At 37.0% G+C, this 16,804-nt stretch overlaps 1 protein-coding gene and 1 non-coding gene across 6 annotated transcripts in view; both read left to right on the top strand.

Annotated features, from left to right (window-relative positions):
* TBL1XR1 (TBL1X/Y related 1) overlaps nucleotides 1-16,804 on the top strand; it is a 175,272-nt gene that overhangs the window by 71,260 nt on the left and 87,208 nt on the right. The window lies entirely within an intron of this gene.
* Nucleotides 1,372-1,475, top strand: LOC116481414 (U6 spliceosomal RNA). Its single transcript, XR_004251568.1, has one exon. It is a non-coding gene; the product is annotated as a U6 spliceosomal RNA (small nuclear RNA).

Raw genomic sequence — 16,804 nt, 5'->3', positions numbered from 1 at the left:
ATTGCAATCCAAAGTGTTTCTTGAGCACCTGCTATACCAGGTACTGTGTTTTTAGGTTTTGGAGATAAATAACATTAGGTCCCCTGTGTTGTTTTTTTCTTCACACTCTATAAAGGGTAGACAGATGGAAGGATAGTAGAAGAAGTTATATCATAGAAGAATTTTTAATGATACTGAGAATTACAGATAATTTTAAACACTTTTAAGATGTTGCAGTTCTGTGCTGTTTTATATGATGTTGGAGATACCATAAGAGAAATGACTCAAGGGACTTGGGAACTAGATATACAAGTTGAGCTTTTGTATGTAGGTCAGGTGGCAGTATGTTGAGATATATACCATAACACAAAGGGTTTTTTAATGTAATAATACATTATGGAAAGAATTATACTTGAACAGCCGGTTCCGCACTGATTATAATCTACGACAGACTACTCTTTAAAACAATCAAACTTTTGTATTGTTGAATGCATTTTATGAGAAGAGAACTGTAGGTTAGTTCACCAACTGAACGTTGTTTTTGCTGAAACTGGGTTTTGCTAAAACTGCCATTCTAATGTTCTTATTCCTTAAGCCTAAACTTATATGGTTAAATATTACAACTGTACATTATGTACTGCCATTTGAAAAGGATTTGATTTGGACATTTCTCTGTAAAAGCTTGACTTGTGCCTTTTTTTTTTTTTTGCTGAAAATGGGGGATGAAATCAAGGATATATTGATTTACTAAAGACATTTATTGAATATTTATGGAGAGCCAGTGCCAAGAATTCTCAGGGATATGAAAATGCTTGTTAGTAGGCTACCCTGGAACTTAGTTTAGTAGGTGAGAAAGTCTTGAATGTGAATAGCTGAACAAGTAATACAAGGTGGCAGTATTTTATGGGTGTTACAAGTGATGACTTAGGTTCAAAGGAATAAGCAGTTATTTCTAGCTGGAGGAATCAGAAGGCTTCATGGATGCAGGACTTGAAAGGCATCTTATGGACACATTAGTAGAAGATGTACTAATTGGAGCCAACAACATCGGGAAAGTCCTGATGATTTAAAGCTTCTCTGATGTATCTTAGTTTTATTACATAACCGATGTTTAACAAATGATTGGATTGTTAATATTACCATTTTTTTGGTCTTAAAAAGAATAGTGTTGTGTTAGATGATTCAGGATAGTATCGTAGTTCTCAAAGCGTGATCCTTGGCAGCATCAACATCTCCTGCTAACTTGTTGGAAATGCACATTCTTGGCTGAATCCCATATCTAGCCGTTGAGTCAGAAAGTGATGTGGGATCCAGCACTCTGTGCTTTAACAGGTCTTATTTTGAGAGAGGCATTTCTACTTAATGACTACCTTTTTAAAAATGCGGTAACTGATGCTCACTTTGGCAGCACATATGTTAAAATTGGAATGATACAAAGATTAGCATGTCCCCTGCACAAGGATGACACACAATTTTACAAAGTGTTTCATATTTATTACGCACTGCATGCCTGTATCAAAATGTCTTGTGTACTTCATAAATATATACACCTACTGTGTACTCCAAAAAATTAAAAACAAAAGAAATGTATCTGTATCAACTGTATTGGCTAATAATGATTAATAGCCCATTCCATAATTTGATTAAAAGTCATTCCTTAGCTTACTATTTGAAGTATAAAATCTTTGTCAGTTTGGAGGGTAATTTTTTTACTTGGAAATTTGAAAACTTGGAAATTGAATAACTTAGTGAGCTATTTTAATTGTCTTATCAGTGAATCATAAAGAAAATTGCCAGCACTTCTCCATGGCACATCAAGTATACTGGCTGTTTTATTGCCTCCTAGAATTTAAAAATGAGTTACTGTAGTCATTGGTTTTATATATATATTCATATATGAAACATGTCCTGATGTATATTTTTCATTCTTGTGAAATAAAAAAGACACTTGTCAGTTTTACACTAAATGTTTTTTAAAATCCTGTTAATTCATTATTTCTAATTAAATGCTAATAATTGAGGAACTGCCAGACTATTTTCCAAAGGACTGCAGCATTTTGCATTTCCACCAGCAGTGAATGAGGGTTTTAGTTTCTCATCTTTCTCATATCCTTGTCAACCCTTATCACTGTTCTTTTGTTGATTGCCATCCTAATGGGTGTGAAGTAGTACCTCATTGTGATTTTGTTTTGCATTTCTCTGACAGCTGGTGATGCTGAGCATATTTTCATATGCTTATTGGCCATTTGTACTTTACTCTTTGTGGTATCTGTTCAGATTTCAAAATTGGCTTGTCTGTTATTGAGTTGTAGTATTTCTTCATATATTCTGGATGCAAATGGTATGATTCATATCTGTGATATGATTTACAAAACTTTTGTCCTGTTCTGTGGGTTTTCACTTTCTTGATGGTGTCTTTTGAAATGAAAATGTTTTACATTTCTATGATCTCAGTTTATTGTCTTTTTCTTTTGTTTCTTTTACTTTTGGTGGCATATCTATGAAACCATTGCCTAATCCAAGGTCATAAAGATTGACCTGTATGTTTTCTTCTAAGTGTTTCAGAGTTTTAGCACTTAGTTCTATAACCCAGTTTGTGATAATTTTTTACATGGTGTGAAGTAGGGTTCTAAATTCATTTCTTTTGCATTTAGCTGTTCAGTTGTTGTAACACCATTTGTCAGCCTCAGTTACAGTGACAGATTTTTATGAATTTTTGTCTAGACTTTCTAGATCTTACTAGCAGTTGAGATTTTGAGTTTTACTATTCTCATTGCATTGTCAATTAAGAGAATAAATTTATTAAGTATTGAAGAAAAAGATGCTGTGAGTAAAGCACTGTGTTCCCTTTTTAGGAGTCTTTAAGGAGAAACTGGAATAGGTTTTTGAAATTGATAGGTCACACATTTTTAAAATGAGAATGACAATGAAATTGATAGGTCACACATTTTTAAAATGAGAATGAGAGAATGGGAGAAAGGCCTTCCAGTAGCTAAAGATTTGTTTATTTAGCCCTATAGCACGTAAGAAATAGTTATAGTTAGACATATTTGAATCATAGAGAAGAATGATTTTTCAAATAATTACTAATAGAACTCTCTAATAACTTGGTAAAGTAGTGCCAATTATTGGAGGAGCTCAAGTGAGGTTGAATGATGAGTCATTAAAAGTACAGAAATGATTTCTGCATTGAAAACAAAGGTTGTTGACAGAGTTCTGGGATTTCTAGTTAGTCATGTGACTATTCTAGGATTTCCATTTTCTTTCACATTTGTGAAGGTTTTCTGCTTGGGATCCATCCTTCCCCAGACTTCTGTCAAGTTATTGGAAGGAAAGTGAGAGAAAACAGGAGGTTATTGTCTTGTAGGATTAAATGATAGAAATACTCCAGTTTTTGATTAGCTAATGTTATTATGCCTTACCCTGAAAATTGGTCTCATCACTTGATCTAGTTCTTTATGGCTTCTTTAGTTCTTTGTTCTCTAAGTAACAGTGAAGAGTGAGAATGAGAGACATTAGCAACAGTGACTGTTGAGATGAGAACTAAACATTAAAGTATCCTCTAACATCAAATTTGTGCATTGTTGTGGTTTGTAGATTGTGAATTGAAGAAAGCTGCGTAAATTGTAGGAAAATGTAAATTGTGATAGTGTAAATGGAATTTCTTTATCATCCTTTCATCAAAATAAAGTTAACTTTACTGATTCAGGGAATTGTGTTCTTATTTTGTAAATGATCCACTTGAAGAGTAGATTGTTCAAAATGTACTCAGGAGAAAATGTACTAGTGCATATTTGTACTTTTTGATGGGTATGTTTGAATCATATGTTTTAAGGTTTGGAAAAATCTGATTATATAATCTGATTGAGGCAAATGAATGAATTCAGTCACCTGGTTTTCAGTCAGAATATTTTGAGAATCTTTTAGCTATAATGCTCTCAAACTTCAAAGTAAAATATTAATCAAAGCAGAATTGGAAGCATGAGAAAATTAGATATCTTTTTTCTTTGAAGTGAGATTTTTGGAATAATCTTTTAAATAGGAAAACCTTTTTGAGCTTAGCCTCTTCTATGTTTAAAATATTTATCTTGTTTGCCCAATTGTAGGGGTTTTCTCTGTTAAAGATTTGAGCATAGTCTGAATCTCCTTGGTTGGAAATAATTGGCTCCAAACGAAAGCTTCTTTTATCAGTGATGTTGGTGTAGGTATGCTCAATGAGTGATGTAAATCAATTAATATGAAGATGTTATATAACTTTTTAATGCTTGAATTTTAAACTTTTGTTAATGTATGTACTTTATGATTAGGAAGGTAAATACTGTTTTTAGTATGATATGAGTTCTCCCTTGAAGTTACTGTACATTTTTTGAAAAACTGTTCCAATATATTAATCAAGATTTTCTTTTTGTCTGTTTTTGAATGGACTACTTAAAGATTGCTGCTGTTCACAGGTTTCTCTGCAGATTTCTTATAGGAGTTAGCAAAAGACTTCTATTTTCCCTCCTCTCAATCAAAAGATACAAGACACATGTGTGCGACACAAGACAAAATGTGGGGAGAATATTGCTCATGATGTTTGGTTTTCTGTGGCTGACTTTTTTCATAATGTTTAACAGTTCTATTACTTGAATTTAGAGAGGGATTCATTGTGCTACAAAGTACCTCCACATTCAACTGTAATAAGCCACATTACTAAAACACTGTTGGAGTTGGAAGATAAAGATACTCTTGATGTTAATTGTTTGGTATTTGTGGATGAGCCTGAAACGACTAATATTTAATCACGAGTCTTTTCTGCACTTATGTGATCTTCTGTGCTTTGATTTGCAGTTATCTCCACTGTTTAAAGAACCTGTTGCTCTTTGCAACTGCCTTATTTAGCCCTATCTGCTAGAAGCCATTGATCCAAGAACTCTGCTTTTCCTCACACTTGACTTTAATAGCATTATGAAAGCTAGCCCAGTAAAATTGAATTTCCAACAATGTGGCTTCAGTTGTTGGTGGACTTGCAGTATTTTAGGTCAGATATCTTCTTCAAGTGCACAAGAGGTCAACTTAGTATAGAGTAAAATTTGACATCTGTGTTAGAGGCACATCTCATTATAATGTTAAGAGATTTCGGTCATTACTTTGCAATTTTCAGGGTACATGCTGAACTTCTTGATGCTCTTCTCTTATTTCTATTACATCACCTCTTCTATGACCCCAATCAGGCGTGACATTCTTAACTGAATTCCTAGATGCTTTAACATAGGCTTACAGTGTTTTTATCTGTCTTACATAAGTTGTATTAGAGAAGGAGGGAATATTTTAATTGTTAGGTACTCTATAGTACCTACAGAATGTATTCCATTTAGTAAACACAGTCTTAAGTAATAAGTAAATTTGACAGTAATGCTCAGAAGCAGCATTTTGGTGAATTAATCAACATTGTACAAATATACCTTAAGTATACTTTGAATTAATAGAATAAAACGTTGCTTATTAATACTTTAGATTTCAGCACTTCCCATGGTTTCACCTTCGCATCCGTTAATTGGAATGCAGGGATCATCCTAAATGTATTTGTTTGTAGGACTGGGATAAGGGTTGTTCTTGCATTGTGATTCTTTCAATCCCATTCTCTCTAGGACTTCTAGTAATTCTAGGTTTCCAGTTATTAATGCCTCTTTTTATTAGTTGGAAGTTTCATGGATTTTTTTTTTTTTTTTTTTTTTACATCTTTAGCTAAGAACATTCTAAACCACTTGCAGTATCTAAACGTGTCAGACATGAAGGTAGCCTTAATGGAAACAGGCTTGCCTTCTCTAAACCTCACAAGGAACAGCCTCGATGGGATTGTGAGTTTCATTTCCCATGTGCCAAAAAGAGGCAGAGCTCAGAGCCAATGATGAAAGATGCTACTTAATCCTTTTAGACTACAAAATTTATATTAATTACCAGATAAGACCTTTTCCCTCAGGGAGTTTAGTATTTAAAGAGAACGTTAATGCATATAATTTGTAATCTGCATGAATTTAGTCTGGCTAAAAAAATTGCACATTGTTTGGAAGGGAGGCTAATGTTTGAAAGAAAGATGTGTGTGAAGTCAAATTGGGACTTATTTCTAGAGGAGATAGGCTATGGATAGGCTATGGAAGGGAAGAAGAAGATTGACATCCAGCAAGATTTCTCAATGGACTTTATTTTTAACTTTTATTATGACAAATTTGAAAATAATAAAAGGAATAATGAATTACTGTATCCTGTTGGTTAGCTTCAACAGTTATCTGCATACATTGAATTTAGTTGTCATGTTTCTTGAGACTTTAATCTGGCATAGTTCCTCAGCCATTCTTTGTCTTTTATGACATTGATAGTTTTAAAGAACATTCCTCAGTTTATGTTTGTTTCCTGAGGACAAGATTTAGATTATGTTTAACTGTGATTTTAAAGGAATGAAAATGATAGAATTCTATGACAAGCCGTAGGTTATAATGGAACTAATTCTGGACCAAGAATCAGGAGTCCTGAGTCCTGGCTCTTAGAAAGGAATTGTAGTATGCAGTATTTAAAGAATGTAGACTTTGGAATAGTGACACAGCTTTAAATCTCAGCTCTTTTGAGTAGCTGTATAATAATTGTATACATTTAAGCAAATTGATTAACATTTTAGGGCCATGTATAAAATATGACCAATAAATTGCTGCCTTTTCAAGTTGTTGGGAGTAAATGAGATAACATGAAGTACAAAGATGCTACACTATATGATAGTGATTAAAATACTGTAAATTTCAGCTGGTCCAAAGGTAGTGAGTTATCTCAATTGATTATGTAGTCAGTAACAGATTGAACGAACTTGTTCCATTCTGTTCCCCCCTTTTTCACTATTGCACTCAAATAGTCTAAAAATAAAATACAGTAAATTTGGAAAAGAGGAAAAGCAATGAGTTAAAGCCGCCAAAAGGAAGTTTGAGTGGAAAAGATTGCATGTGACCTTTGATTTTAAGGATGGATTGACTTTGGATAAAATATCCAGGTGTGGAGAATCCACTGGAAAATCTTAAGTGTAAGGGAATATAGTCAGATTAGTGTGGGAAATAATGTTACAGTGAGGAAGTTAGAAGAATCTTGGGAGTTAGAGTTTGAAGGTCTGGGTTGTAGTACAGCCTTTGCCATTAGCTGGTTGTATGATTTGGGGTAAGTTATTTAACCCGCCTAGACCTTGTTCTCTAACACTATAAAATGACTGGTATGTTATCAGCATTCTTTAGAAACATCCTGGTAAGACAGAGTAGTAAGAGAAAGCTTTCATCAGGAAGGAGGTCATCTGCATCTTGGAAGGTAGACAGCCTCTAGATAGGAGAAGAAGAAAAGGGAAAGCCATTAGAACAAGAATGTCGAGTTAAAGAAGGCATAACTGGAGGTAAAGACCTATTGTATCACAGGGAGGAGTGCATGTTGGAAAGTAATGAGAAGTTAAGGTTATCAATTCTGTGCTCCAGAAGTAGGCTCTATATAGTTATGCTTGCTGTTTAGAGTTGATGCAGTTGGAAAATGGCCCTATTATTTAAATAATGGTTGGTGAGACACCTGCTGGAGTATAACTAGATTCACTTTATGCAGTATTTTTGGATGAGCAAGTCCCCAAGGGCTTTCTGTTAGCGAAAGGAGGATATCCCAACTCTCTTCTCCTTGAAATTTGAAGTAACTAATACCAAGGGCAATGGCTGCATTACAATAAAATGACCATGTGGAAAATGGGTGAGGTTGGTATAGACCACTAATTCCATACACAGGGCCAAGGATTCTTTGGAATGTTTCTTTGTGTCATGTGGTTGATTCTGGAGCTTCTGGAGACCTAGCCATGCAAGTATGCCAGTTGATCATGGAGGAACATTAAATGGTCACAGAAGTATGATCTAAAATAATCTGCAAAATTGGTAATTGGTGCTGTTGCCTAGACCGGGATCTGGACCAGCAGTGTATCACAATGTAGTGAATGGTCATTGTTCAGCAAATTTCAACAATTTCTGCCATGGGACAGTTAAGAAACAAAGACAGTATATGAATAACCATTCTATGTAGGTTTCTCTGCCTCAGGATTTAAAACCCCCCTTCCCCTAACCATTCATGTCTATTTACTTATCTAAACAAAATCAAAAGAAGCCCTAATTATATAGGAATCCAGCCATCGATTGGCAAAATAAAAGAGATGGGACCATATTTTATGACAAGTTGTTGAAAAGGTTCCAGGATCAAATTGGGTAGGGTGTAAATATTCTTCACCCGTGGAACTGCTGTGGTTTCTTTTCTTTTAAAACCTGATTATCAGCCAGGCGCAGTGGTTCACGCCTGTAATCCCAGCACTTTGGGAGGCTGAGGTGGGTGGATCACCTGAGGTCAGGAGTTGGAGACCAGCCTGGCCAACACGGTGAAACCCCATCTCTACTAAAAATACAAAAAGTAGCTGGGTGTGGTGGCGGGTGCCTGTAATCCCAGCTACCCGTGACGTTGAGGCAGGAGAAGTGCTTGAACCCAGGAGGCGGAGTGTTACAGTGAGCTGAGATCATGCCACTGCACTCCAGCCTGGGGTACAAGAGTGAAACTCCGTCTCAAAAAAAAAAAAAACAAACACCCCAAAAAAGAAAAAACCCTGATTATCCAGGTTTTTCTTTGTTTTTATGAGCTTGTACTTTCTATAAGTCCCATTTTTCTTGTTATTATGTGGAGTTGCTGTCTGGTTTGCAGGCAGTATGCCTGAATGGTTACAATGCTAAATCGTAAGTATCTCTTGATTTTATAAAAGTTTAGTTTGAGAAATCGAAAAAATAAGACATTTGCCATATATTATAATGTATTCATTTTGTCTGTACTCCCCCATTAAAATGTAAACTTCAAGGTGGTTTCTTGACTGCTGTTCTTAGCACCTGAAATGAAGCATGGCAAATAGTACACATTCAGTAACTAGTTATTAAATGAATGAAGAACTATGATATTTGACAGCATTACGTGTACCTAAGCCTAATAAAGAAGGGAATTCACAAATGGATTCTCTTTTAAGTCTTCCTAATGTCTTTCTTTTTATTTCCTTTCTTCTTTCTTCCGTTAATGAGCTTTGTTTTGATCAGTGAAAGGGTGAGTCTAAGAAGCTGCATTTTAATTTTTCAGGAATCTAGTCATGCCTTTGGATAAAAATACCATGGTCACACTTCTAGCTTCGATGAGAAAAGGGCCTCATTAGGTCATTTTGAGTCATTAGGCTCAATGTTAAAGCTACTCAGCGATGAGGGCATGAAAGGCGTATAGTTGTTTGTTCACAATGCTTGTCCTTAAATAGGCTCTTAAATGAGTGAATGAATGAATGTTCAAGAACACTTTAGAGACTTTGAAAAGATGAGTGATTTTGAAATAACAGACTCTAGGATCTGGAACTTCTGTACTGGCGTGGAATAGAACTAGTTTCTTAGAATGTTGGGTAGTCATTGCTTGAGCTTTCTACTAATATGTCCTGAGTTTCTGGCTGAGAAGGGTGGATAAAATGATAAGTGAGGTAAAGAAAGAAAGTCACAATTCATATACTACCTATAAAAGATTTATAAATGGCCATTGGCCCTAGATTCCTGGTTTCTGATTTCTTACTACCTACCATAGACTCCTGGTTTCTGATTTCTTACTACCTTGCATAGTATAAAAATAGCAAATTGAGGGGGTCGGAATGTTCAGTGGTTATTGGTTGACATTCACCTTTTTTCCTTCCCGTTGAACCCATTCTGCTCTTTAATGCTGCTTCTTTGCCCTTGGAAAGAAATAGCCAGTTTTACTTGATATTTCTTCCAATCAGTGGCATAGTAGAGTTTATTAAAGCTCTAAGTAAGATTTGTTGAATTCTTTCAAATTAGAAGATTAGTCACTGTACTAGTGGAATTTGAAGTCAGACTGAATCAAAGTGTTAACATCATCATTACTGCACTAGAAAAGATGCATATTGATAGAATTTATAGAGCACATTAGATTTCCCTGTGTAGCAAACAATCTGGGAGACCTGAGAGCTTATGCTGCCTGTAAGGAACTACGCTGAATGGGAAACTGGTATTTTCTATGACTGTTTTAAAATTATTTTGATGTCATATCTCAAAGGGAAATTTTAGACTATGCAGATAATTCAGCAATCTGCATGACTTTCAATACCAAAATAAAGGTACTATTTTAAAATACTGTATAATTATGGAGCAGGCTTAATGGAAGCCTTATTAAATTTACCCATTATTTGCTGTTGCTGAAAATATCTTTCCCAGGAATTCAGTGTTGCTATTCTAGGCAACAGTTTCATTGCTTCGCAGCTACTATTTGGAAGACAGGGAACAGGAATAATAATACTAGACTGATGTTTGTTTAAATAATGGACATTTGATTAATCCAGTACCCACTATAAATTATTGGTTGTGATGTTAGCTAAAAATGGGCATCATTTCTTCAAAGCCATAATCTTGACCCACTCCTGCAAATTCTTTTTTCTCCCTTCTCTTTTATATTCAGTATTTACTCTAGAATCGTTACCCCATTTTCAGAATGCCAATAGCAGTGTGTTTAGAAACAAGGTCATGTTTTTATGAAAAAAACTGCATAATGTTCATAAGCACACAAAATAAAGCATTCTGGACTTTCAGACTGGGTGGATTGATAGTTTATTTCAGCAAATCTTTTACTTCTGGTAAAGGACAGTTCAGGGTTTCCCATCACATAGAAAATCTCGGAAAAATAGCAACAGCTACGATATATTAAGTGCTTTTTATGTCCCAGGTACTATTACGTGCTTGATAATGCATTATCTTTAGTTAACATAACTCTCCTCTGAGAGAAGATACCATTACAATCTTGTTTTACTGATGAGAAAACTGAGGTTTGGAGAGGTTAAATAACCAGCCTGTTGTTTGATTCTCAGTGGAAGGTAGAGTAACAGTATTATTGTAGTTCTGTTCTACCCCTTACGTTCTCCAGTCATTGTTCTGGGCATTCAAGTTACAAAGCTGGATAAGGCATCTTTCAAGATACATACCTTCTAGTGAAGGGAGACAGGCATATAAAATGGATATCCACAATGGTTAGTAGGATGTGAGTGATCTAAAATTTAGCCAGAAGATACAGCATTTCCAAAGTCTGCTAATGTATGAGGAGTTTGGGAAACTAAAAACATACACGTGTCAAGCTGCATCCTAGAAATAGAAGGTCATGGTGCTTAGTGCTTAGTTACAGGAAATGAGGGAGGAAAAGGAGCCATATCTCTAGTTTGGGTGACAAGTTGGGTGAAAATGGTGCCATACACCAAGGTAGGAAATATGAGAAGAGGAACAAGTTTGGGGTGGGAGATGAATTAAATTTATACATAGAAAATTTGAAATGCATTGTGTGACATGGGTTGGGGGGAGAATGATGATGTCCAGTTGGTTTCAAGTAAGTAAAATACCATTTTAAACAAATTGTGAGACAGGAAGGTGCTGTTTTTCAAAATTCCATTGTCCTTAGCGTGTTGAATTCCATCAGGTTTATTGCCTGGGTTGAAAAATGGCTACTGCTGCAGGAAACATCATATTTAAGCAGGAAGAAGTGCTACGTCTGTGCTTTATTTTCAGTAAAGCAAAAGCTTCCCCTGGCCTCCTCATCCCTTCCCTAGCGGACTTCTGAGGTCTTACCAGCCAAAACTGATCAATATGGCTGCCTCTGGCTGCAAGAAAGGTTAGGAAAGCAAGTATTTATCTGGGCCTGTTGCTGCTTTGAAGAAAACTAGAATTATGTTAGCAAGGAGGCTGAAGGCATCTGAAGAGTTGTTAAATGAATAGTTAATTAAGCAGTGCCTCAACAAAGAAACCCATTATTACCTCTTGCTTCAAACTAAAAAAATCAAAAGCTTAATTTTTAGATATCCAGTGATGTTCAATTATAAATTTTGGGATGCATTAAAAACAATTTGGGCTTTAGACCTCAAAGTTGCAGGGAAGGAGTGAAATGAGGAGTACAGATAGTGTGATTGAAGGGGGGTCAGTAGGCAGCATAGAGAGATTTGGGAAGAATTGACCGAATTTTGCGGTTGTGGTGGACAAAGGAGGCAGAGCAAAGAGGTGTGACTCTCAGGCTTTTGGGTTGGGTAGTGAATAGCAGTAAGCAGCACAGTATGACTACGATAATGACTAGTGTTTTTGTGCCTTCCAAGACTTTTTGGTAAACTTCCAAAAGGAGAAAAATTATGTATTTTAAAATTTCGGTTTCTCTTATAAATACTGATTATGTAAATTAAGTAAATTTGATCTGACTCATCAGATGAAGTTCCTGATTTTTAAATGTATCATCAGTTTTTTAACAGTTACATCCATATAGTATTGCAGGAAGTAGTTAGTTGTATAAAATACTATAGGTCAAAAGTAATTGGAAGCTGGGTCAGGTAGATGGTTAAAAAGTGTACTTACTGGTTGATGGCCTTACACCGTACTCTGGTGGGGGCCCAAGATCCTTACTGTATGGACTCCATCCTGCCCGTGGCACTGTGGCAAAAAATCATCATTATTATTATTATTTTTTCCCCCAAAGTGACAAATTCTTACTCTGTTGCCCAAGCTGGAGTATAGAGGTGTCATCATGGCTCACTGCAACCTCAAACTCCTGGGCTCAAGGGGTCCTCCTGCCTCAGTCTCCCAAGTAGCTGGGACTACAAGTGCACGCCACCCTGCCCAGCTAGTTTTTAAAATTTTTTTTATAGAGATGGGGTCTTGCTGTGTTGCCCAGACTTGTCTTGAATTCCTGGGCTTAAGTGATCTTCCCATCTCAGCATCCCATACCACTGGGATTAGAGGTGTGAGCTACCATATCTGGCCAAACGTTTTTTTTTTTTTCTTTTTAATTTTAAAAAAGTGACATACGACACTATGTTTTTGTCATGTGCAACACAAATCTTTTGAAATACATATATTGGCTGGGTGTGGTGGCTCATGCCGTCATCCCAGCACTTTAGGAGGCCAAGGCAGGAGAAACTCTTGAGCCCAGGAGTTCAAGACTAGCCTGGACAACAGTGTGAGGGCCTGTCTCTACAAAAAGTTAAAAATTAGCTGGGCTTGCTGGGCAGCTACTTGGGAGGCTGAGGCAAGAGGATCTTTTGAACTTAGGGTTGGGGAGGTGGGAGTCAAGGCTGCAGTGAGCTATAATAATGCTGATGTACTCCAGCCTGGGCAACAAAGCAAGACCCTATCATATATATATCATATGTCATATATATCTCCATATATATGATGTATATATGGATATATGTATGTGTGTGTGTGTGTATATATGTGTGTATATATATATATGTGTGTGTGTGTGTGTGTATATATATATATATATATAGGAATGGTTGAATCTAGTGAATTAATAAATGCATTACCTCATAGTTACCATTTGTTGGTAAGAGCACATAACATCTACTCTACATTTTTCAAGAATATGCCTTTTTTTGTTGTTATTGTTGTTTTGAGACAGAGTCTTGCTCTGTTGCCCAGGCTGGAGTGCAGTGGTGCGATCTTGGCTCACTGCAAGCTCCGCCTCCCAGGTTCACTCACGCCATTCTCCTGCCTCAGCCTCCCCAGTAGCTGGGACTACAGGCGCCCGCCACCACGCCCGGTTAATTTTTTCTATTTTTAGTAGAAACGGGGTTTCACTGTGTTAGCTAGGATGGTCTCGATCTCCTGACCTTGTGATTTGCCCACCTCGGCCTTCCAAAGTGCTGGGATTACAGGCGTGAGCCACCCCGCCCGGCCAAGAATATGCCATTTTTAACTCTAGTCAAATTGCTGTATAATTGATCTCTTGAAGTTTATTCTTCTTGTCTTAACTGTAATTATGTATCCTTTGACCAACATTTATCCAGCTTTTCCCCCCTTACTACCCCTGCCTCTACTACTTTTTCTACTCTTTACTTTTATATGATCAACTTTTTTATATTGCACTGAGTAAGATCGTGTGACAGTTGTCTTTCTGTGCCTGGCTTGTTCACTTAACCTGATGTCATCCATGTTGTCATATATGGCAGAATTTTATCCTTTTTAATGGCTGAATAGTATTCCATTTGTGTATATGTACTACATTTTCTTTATTCATCTTTTTTTCTTTTGAGACAGGGTCTTACTCTGTCACCTAGACTGGAGTACAGTGCGATGATCTTGGGTCACTGCAGCCTCTGCCTACTGGGCTCAAGTGATCCTCCCACCATAGCCTCCTGAGTAGCTGGGACTACAGGCAGATGCCACCACGCCTGGCTGATTTTTCTAGAGATGGGGTTTCACCATGTTGCCCAGGCTGGTCTCAAACTCCTGGACTCAAGCCGTCCACCTGCCTTGGCCTCTCAAAGTGCTGGGATGCTGACATGAGCTGCTGTACCAGGCCCTGGTTCATCTATTGCTGGACACTTAGATTGATTCCATATCTTGGCTATTGGGAATAGTGCTGTGATAAACACGGAAGTGCAGACATCTCTTCAACATAGTAGTGATTTCACTTTCTTTGGATATTTACCCGGTAGTGGGATTGCTGGATTATTAGGTGGTTATTTCTGTTTTTAATTTTTTTTTAGAAACCTTCATATTATTTTCAGTAATGGCCATACTGGTTAAATTCTCACCAACAGTGCGTTAAGGATTCTCTTTTCTCCATATTCTCACCAGCACTTGTTGTCTTTTGTCTTTTTGATAATGTTTATACTGACTGGGGTGAGATAATATTTCATTGTGGTTTTGATTTTCTTGATGATTAGTGATGTTGAACATTCTTTCATATACCTGTTGATATTTGCATGTCTTTTGAGAAATGTCTATTCAGGTCTCTTGCCATTTATTTATTTTTATTTAATTTTTAAATTGTTTATAGAGATGGGGTCTCCATATGTTGCCTAGGCTAGCCACAAACTCCTGGCCTAAAGTGATTCTCCGGCCTTCACCTTCTAAAATGTTAAGATTACAGGTGTGAGCCACTGTGCCTGGCCATTTTGCCCATTTTAAATATTAGGTTATTTGATTTTTTGTTAGTGAGTTGTCTTAAGTTCTTTTAGATATTATTTGTCAGATAATATAATTTGCAAATATTTTCTCCTGTAGGTTATTGTTTTTCTCTATTGCTTTCTTTGCTGTGCAGAAGCTTTTGGTTTTATGTAATCCCATGTGTCTATTTTTGCTTTTGTTGCTTGTGCTTTTTGAGGTCCTATCCAAAGAAAATCCTTGCCCAGACTGCTGTCAGGAAGTGTTCCTCCTGAGTTTTCTTTTAGTAATTTCCTAGTTTTGAATCTTATGCTTAAGTCTTTAATCCATTTTTTTTTTGTTTAATTTTTGTATATGGTGAAAGATAAGGGTCTACTTTCATTTTTCTACATGTGAGTATTCGGTTTCCCCAAAACCATTTATTGAAGACACTGTTCTTTCCCCACTGTGTGTTCTTGGCACCTTTGACAAAAATTAGTTGGCTGTAAATGTGTGGATTTACTTTTGGGTTCTCTCTACTCTATTCCATTTTTGTGTGTGTGTGTGTGTTTGTGTTTTGAGACAGTCTAGCTTCATCATCCAGGCTGGAGTGCAGTGGCACGATCTCTGCTCACAGCAACCTCCGCCTCCTAGGTTCAAGCGATTCTCCTGCCTTAGCCTCCCGAGTAGCTGTGACTCCAGTCACATGGTACCACGCCCGACTGGTTTTTGTATTTTTAGTAGAGATGGGGTTTCACCATGTTGGCCAGGCTGGTTTAGAACTCCTGACTTCGTGATCCGCCTGCCTCAGCCCCCCAAAGTGTTGGGATTACAGGTGTGAGCTACTGCGCCTGGCAGGTCTTTGAGGGCTTTCACAAAAAGTATTCTCATACTTTTTTCTTGAAAAGTAGAAATTTGGCCGGGTGCCTAATTACTTGTTTTTAAAACAGAGACTATATGATGTACTGTACAAAATTGTCAGATTTAAATGATACTGAGTGTGCCAGCAATGTAGAGTTTAATACTCATTTTGTCACCTCTGATAAGAACGTTGAACCACTTTCGATCTCAATCTGTATGCATAAAACAAAGGGGATTGAATGAGACAGCTTTTCTTTAACTGTCCTATGATCAAAACAAGTTTTCTATGCTATTTAAAAGATACTTTAGGCCGGGCGCCGTGGTTCATGCCTGTAATCCCAGCACTTTTGGACGCTGAGGTGGGTGGATCACCTGAGGTGAGGAGTTCTAGACCAGCCTGGCCAACGTGTCAAAACCCCGCCTCTACTAAAAATACAAAAATTAGCTGAACGTAGTGGCAGACGCCTGTGTAATCCCACCTACTCGGGAAGCTGAGGTGGGAGAATTTCTTGAACCCGGGAGACGGAGGTTTTAGTGAGCCGAGGTGGTGCCACTGTTCTTCAGCCTCAGCAGCAGAGTGAGACTCCCTCAAAAAAAAATAAATAATAATAATAATAATAATTTGATTTTGTATCTTTGTTGTCTTATTTCTTAGAAGGCAGGAGATATTTTCTTCTTTCGTTTCAGGGCCTAGTTCTTACTTTTTAAAAGGCTTCAAAGGATCTTAGCAGTCAATCCAATAAACCCAGTCATTGCTTGGTGGTGGTGAGTCTTAAGTTGTAGGCCGAAGACCACTGGCACCCTAGAGGCAGAGTTGGGATGAGGACCCAGGTGCATTGTAAAAGGTTCCCCAAACCCTTTCTCTTTCTGTGAATAAATGACCTTGGTTTAATGTTTAGCTCTGACTCATCTGCAATCTAAAGTGAAATGCTGGCAATATTAACAGCCACCATGTAGGGTATGGCAAAGAGATTCCTGACACGTGAACTGCATCTGGTTCGGGAAGG

Source organism: Hylobates moloch, unplaced genomic scaffold (genome assembly GCF_009828535.3).
Source record: "Hylobates moloch isolate HMO894 unplaced genomic scaffold, HMol_V3 SCAFFOLD_13, whole genome shotgun sequence".
In the NCBI taxonomy this organism is placed as follows: Eukaryota; Metazoa; Chordata; class Mammalia; order Primates; family Hylobatidae; genus Hylobates; species Hylobates moloch.
The sequence above is the reverse complement of the archived record's forward strand: the minus strand, read 5'-3'. Positions and strand labels throughout refer to the sequence as shown.